The following is a 6000-nucleotide window of genomic DNA, read 5'->3' on the forward strand; positions in this document are numbered from 1 at the left end:
TTTTCGATAAAGATACAAGTTTAGTAGATCAATGGCAACAGGGGCATAACAAGGCTGGAGTGGGCCCAGAGACAAAATTTAAAAATGGGCCCCTCGCTGATACACACACACACTTCACAATATATAGTCATGTGACTTGCCTCTGGGGGGCCCCTCGAGGCTTGGGGGCCCCCAGGCAGCTGCCTCCCCTTGCCTAATAGTAGTTACGCCCCTGAATGGCAATGCTGTGGACATAGTGTATCTTGACTTAAGCAAAGCATTTGTCAGAGTCTCCCACAATATACTTGCTAACCAGCACTGGCAACTGGAGTTTGGAGGACAGTGGAGTGCTTTGGTCAGCATCGACCAAAAGCTTTTTGTGCCTCTAAAAGCCATTTTGGGTAGCATTTGGAAGTATCTGGTATCCTTGGGAACCATTGGGAGCCTTCAGGAACCATTGCTCTGGAGCTTTTGGAGGCTTTTTGGAGCCATTTCTGTGGAGCTTCTTGGAGCCATTTTCCGGAGCCTTTGGCAGCATTGTGCTACCCTCGTAAGATGCTAATGATTACTTTTATAATTTTAATTTTAAGTTAAAAATAAATTTTGATTTTGATTATTGCAGTACTCTATGATTTAATTTAAATTGCAAATAAAATTCAATTTTAATTAAAAATTAAAAGAATTCTAATTATCCATTGAAAATTGATTCTCCTCTCACTCCTCTCATACTAATACTCATCTGTGTGTGTTTCCTTGAATTGGATTTAATTTTGTGCTGCCTCTTTGGCCAACCTACCAACCAATCAGACCAAGTGGCTTGTGCTGCTAGCTAAGTGTTGGACCAACAGTGGGGTGAGGAAATGTCATGATTATGCATTACTAACTGGAGAAGCTGGAGGGCATTGCTGGGCGAGCTGGAGAGCAGGAGAGTGGGAGAGCTGAGGTGGCCAAGGTACAGTGCTGTGCTCCATCCTTATTTCTGCTTTTACCCTGTCTTTTTGGGTCATTTTCCTGGGCTGTGGAAACTAACCCCCCAATTCCCATTGATTTGAGGTTTCATTATCTACAATTTCGTTATGCATGGTTGTAGGCCAGAACAGAACCTCCGCAAATAATGAGGGCCACCTGTACCAATTTTTATGTGAATATCTAGCTTTTTTTCTGATTAGGCAACTCTCACTTCATCTCTTCTTAATAAAATTGGTAATGATTAGCTAGTGATGTGCTGCCATACCAAAAGCACAGCCTGTAGGGGTTACAACTTGCAAACAGAGCCTTCTCAAACAGATCACTGTGCCAGAGGCTTTGTCTGGATCCAAGAAACATTTCCACTACAGCAGACTCCGATGGCTGTCATGTGCAGGATTAAGAGCTGGCTCCATTTAAATAACAGACAGCTGTTTAGAGTAAAAACTCATCTCTGTCAGTTTGCCCTAAGAAAGGCAGAAGCAAAGGCAGGGGGAAAATCCTTAGGCCTGTGAATCATTGTATCTTAATCCCTCCTTTGGCAGGAGATAAAGCTAGGCCTTTCCAGTGCTCTACAATTTGTTGCTTTGACCTGGAAAAGGCTTCTCTATTCACTGGGCTGTAAAAATGTGTGTGTGTGTGCGCTTGCATGCACATGCGCATAAATATATAAATTTACTACATGATGTACAAGAACTGTCTCCAGCAGAGAAAACATGGCAGCATCTACCAGAAGCCTGAAAAGAGATTTAGGCTCACGTTAAAAAAACAAATGTTGTGGTGGGGGGAAAGGACCTGGAGCATTTAAAATCACATAGATACTTGTTTTAAAATATGGTTGAAGTAATTCTTTCTTTGCTTCTAGATACAGACTCTGAAAAATAATGGCAAGGATTTTACAAAGGATGGGTGGAGAGAGGAGAATCAAATACTCACAAAGGAACTGTCGAATTAACTAATTTAGCACAGCCCAAATGCAACGTCTTTTCTTACATTTCCAGTTTCAAAGCAAAGTTCTCATGGCAATTTTTCAAACACATTCGCAACCAGTAAAAAGACCAGGAAAGGACTATCAGAGTGAATGAATAAAATATACTAAAATGTGGATTCTGATTATTTGTCATGATCATATCCACAGCCCATCTATTTTGATTTACACTGGTCCCCTTCTCTAAAATGCTGAAGATTCAAACATTCATAGTGCTGCCTATACTTAGGATCTAGACATCTGATCTGCCATAACTGTAGCATTTGCCACAGACCTCGATTGTCTAGCAGGGAGTTTTCAGAATCTTAACTTTTATTTGAAAAGGGGAAAAATTCTAGCTCTTACGGATGCTAGGAAAATTTACACATGTTTGGGCTTTGCTGGTTAAAGACTGAACCTACCCACATGCTATGCAGAACTCAATGTGGCCCTGCCATTCACAAGGGGGGGGGGAAGTAAAGTATTGCCCTTGTTGACATGGGTACAAAACCTGCCCCCAACCCTGACATTGAGTGGCCTAGCTAGCACTGATGCGTCAACCTGCAGCAGATTCCAGAGGTCCTGGGGCAAGGTCCTGCACTGGCTCCCTTGATGGTACCCTGGACGCCATCCCACAACTATGGTATGTGTGTGTTTATGCACATACTGCCCCTCAGTGGTGCCCAGCCACCTGAGAAAGCTAAACACGGAGTGGATTTCCTGGGCTACTGGGCGGGCATAATCACAGGGGACCTAGTGAGCAAGTGTGTCCATAGTGCCCAGCTGTCTGGGAAAGCTAAGAGAAGTGACTGGGAAAGCTAAAAGATATAATTATATAGATATAATTGAATAAGGGAGGGGACAAATGTTGCTGGGACCCTGAGGAGGCATCAGCTGGGTGAGAGCTCACTCTTTGTTCTTGCCTCCCTGAGTCATTTGGCACACTTGACTCCTGATTGGAAGACTCCACTTGGTTCCAAGTGAAATATATTACTGACAGAATTTTATCAAACTTCCATTTGCTTTTTCATTAGCTCTATTTTGGTTGCTGAGCAGGGAATGCCAGGCAACATCCCTCCCTCTTCCTGACTGGCTGACTAGTGCTCAGGTTTAGCCCACCCTTCTCAACAGTGAGCAAATATTGCTGCCAGCCAGCCATGGGGAGAGGAAGAGGGAGGGATGCTACCTGACACTCCCCTCCCAGGGTACCCTCCCAGGGTAAAGCCATAATACATGATGCTGTACATACACACGTACATGTGTTATGAATTACTGTATGTTTGTTCATTCAAAAGTGAACCTGGATGCAACACCCCCTGAAAGGAGGATATAGATAGGAAGTGTACTGGTATACATGCATCCACCATAACATATGAATAACTGCACATACATACAGATCTATTCATATATACATTGTACTTAGATTGCACATGCATTGAACATAACATGTGAAGAGGGTTACTGACAGAATTTTATCAAACTTCCATTTGCTTTTTCATTAGCTCTATTTTGGCTGCTGAGCAAATGGTAAACAGATCCCGATATCAGGTGAGAACATTATGGTCGTGTATGATGCATTTAGAATTACAACATTCTTCAAGAGTACTGCAACCAAAATAAGCATGGCCACATTCACACATTAAGCAAAACTGGAGTTGAAGAGGTTGCCAAACCTGTATGTCCAAATGCAGGACACCCCATTCAAACTCTGGTTCTGCACAGAGAGCAAAGTTTCACTCCCCAAACTCCAATTTGAACCCTCGGGTTGTTGTAAGTTTCACCACTCCAACCCAAGATTAAACGCAGCCTGTGTTACATGCAAATGCGGAACTGCAGGCTTCATTCTCTCTAACCAGAGTTGAGGGAGGAAGCTCTTCCCACTCTCTGGCTGTGACTAGGCATGCAGGCTATACTTCATGCAAGAAGGAAGCCCACACAGTCAATTCCCCGTCCTTTCTGTAGTCTTTCTGACTGCAGAGAGTCTACTCTCCATTATGTCTGAATTTTGGGGTGAGGAGCAGAACTACAAGACCTGTAGACCTAAGGAAACATTCTATGGTGTAGGCATGGAGTTAGGAAGGAAATATCCTTCCTATCTAGTTGCAGCCTGCTTACTTTTTCCATATAAGTTTAACGGAGAGAGTGTAATCAACAGACCTTTGGTGGGGGAACTTGCCACCCACCACAGACATTGAGGTAATTAGGTGCAAGTTTAGCCGGTACCCCAGTGGTGACCTTGAGTACATCCCATTATACAATCGCCATATAAGTAAATGGATGCTATTCATTCCTATGGGGAAAATCAAGCTCTGCATTAGGGACAGTATGTAGGGAGGGTCCAACTCTCCCTCCCTGCTTGTGATTCTGGGTGGTGCAGACCACACAGCAGGCATCTTTTAGAGGTGAGGCCAAAGCCCTGATGCATTGCACTACCCAGGAGGCCTTGCAATGGATGCCTTCTCTCTCCATCCCATCAAACTCTGCTGGACATTTTGCTGGTATTTTGTAACAAGGAACATTCAAGAAAAACCCCAGCATTCTATACATAGTGACTTCACTGTAAGAGTAGTCCATTTTGGATTACTATGCTTTTTGAAAGAGCCTGGAGTCTAACATGCTAGCAACATTGCCATTCACTTCCTCTGCTATGGATTTAAGCATGTATTGATTACAACTAGGAAGTCTGGTTACTACAAAGTATTCTGAATACTGTAACTACTATGCAGTTTGTGGAGCAAGCAAACTCTCTTATCAGTTAAATTTGTTAAAGTCTGCTGTAGAAAGCACAGAAGTGTTATTTTCCCAATTTTGCCTGTGAGGAAATGGAAATATTATTAATAGTGTGATTAGTCCAAGGCCACCCAGAAACTGTGGTAAACCCTCAAACAAAATCCCTCTGGCTCCCAGACAATCTTCCTCCCCATCTTCCCCCTTCAGAACAAGACCTTCCTTTCCTTCAAGCAGCTGCTGAGTAGGTTGGCATCCACAGAGTCAGTTGAGGCAAAACTTCAAGCAGCCTCAGGAATGCTCCCAGTGTGATTTTCAAGCCATCAGAGGGCCACTCAGTAGCTTGGAAAGAAAATGCTTCCAATCTAAACAAGATAGCAAAATAATTTAAGAAACAAATGACACAGTTTTAGTAGTGTAGGTATATTATATACCTTATACCATTTGGTATATACCAAATGCATATGGTATCCTTCTCTTTTCATTGTTGCTGACTCTGTGTGTGTTCCTTCCAGGTTAAATGCAGCTGAGCATAAAGAACATTAAATATTCTGTTTCAATGAAAAAGATTTTCAAGGTGGTACTATTATTTTAATACTAGCATTATATAGCTAGAAGACAAGCATGTAGTCTTAAGAGAATGAGCTGTATATTGAGAATTCCTTGGTTCAAGTCTCCCCTTGCCTGAGGAGAGGAAAGCTGGTCTTCTTGCAGCAAGCATGACTTGTCCCCTTAAGCTAAGCAGGGTCTGCCCTGGTTGCATATGAAAGGGAGACTAGAAGTGTCAGCACTGTAAGATATTCCCCTCAGGGGATGGAGCCGCTCTGGGAAGAGCAGAAGGTTTCAAGTTCCCTCCCTGGCTTCTCCAAAGAAGGGCTGAGAGAGATTCCTGCCTGCAACCTTGGAGAAGCCGCTGCCAGTCTGTGAAGACAATACTGAGCTAGATAGACCAATGGTCTGACTCAGTATATGGCAGCTTCCTATGTTCCTATGTTCCTAAGGGCAGCTACAGGCAAGTCTCTATCTCAAAGCATCACTTTCCTACCTGTAACATGGGTATAATAATACTGCCCTACCTTACAAGGTATAGCCACCTAATGGTGCAGTGGGGAAATGACTTGTCTAGCAAGCCAGAGGTTGCAGGTTTGAATCGGAAACACCTATATTGGGCAGCAGCAATATAGGAAAATGCTGAAAGGCATCATCTCATACTGCGTGGGAGATGGCAATGGTAAACCCCTCCTGTATTCTGCCAAAGACAACCACAGGGCTCTGTGGGCACCAGGAGTCAACACCGACTCAACAGCACACTTTACTACCTTACAAGGTAGTTTCTAGCAGGAGTAAATTACTCTTTTTCT

This window comes from Hemicordylus capensis, chromosome 3 (genome assembly GCF_027244095.1).
Source record: "Hemicordylus capensis ecotype Gifberg chromosome 3, rHemCap1.1.pri, whole genome shotgun sequence".
NCBI classification, from domain to species: domain Eukaryota; kingdom Metazoa; phylum Chordata; class Lepidosauria; order Squamata; family Cordylidae; genus Hemicordylus; species Hemicordylus capensis.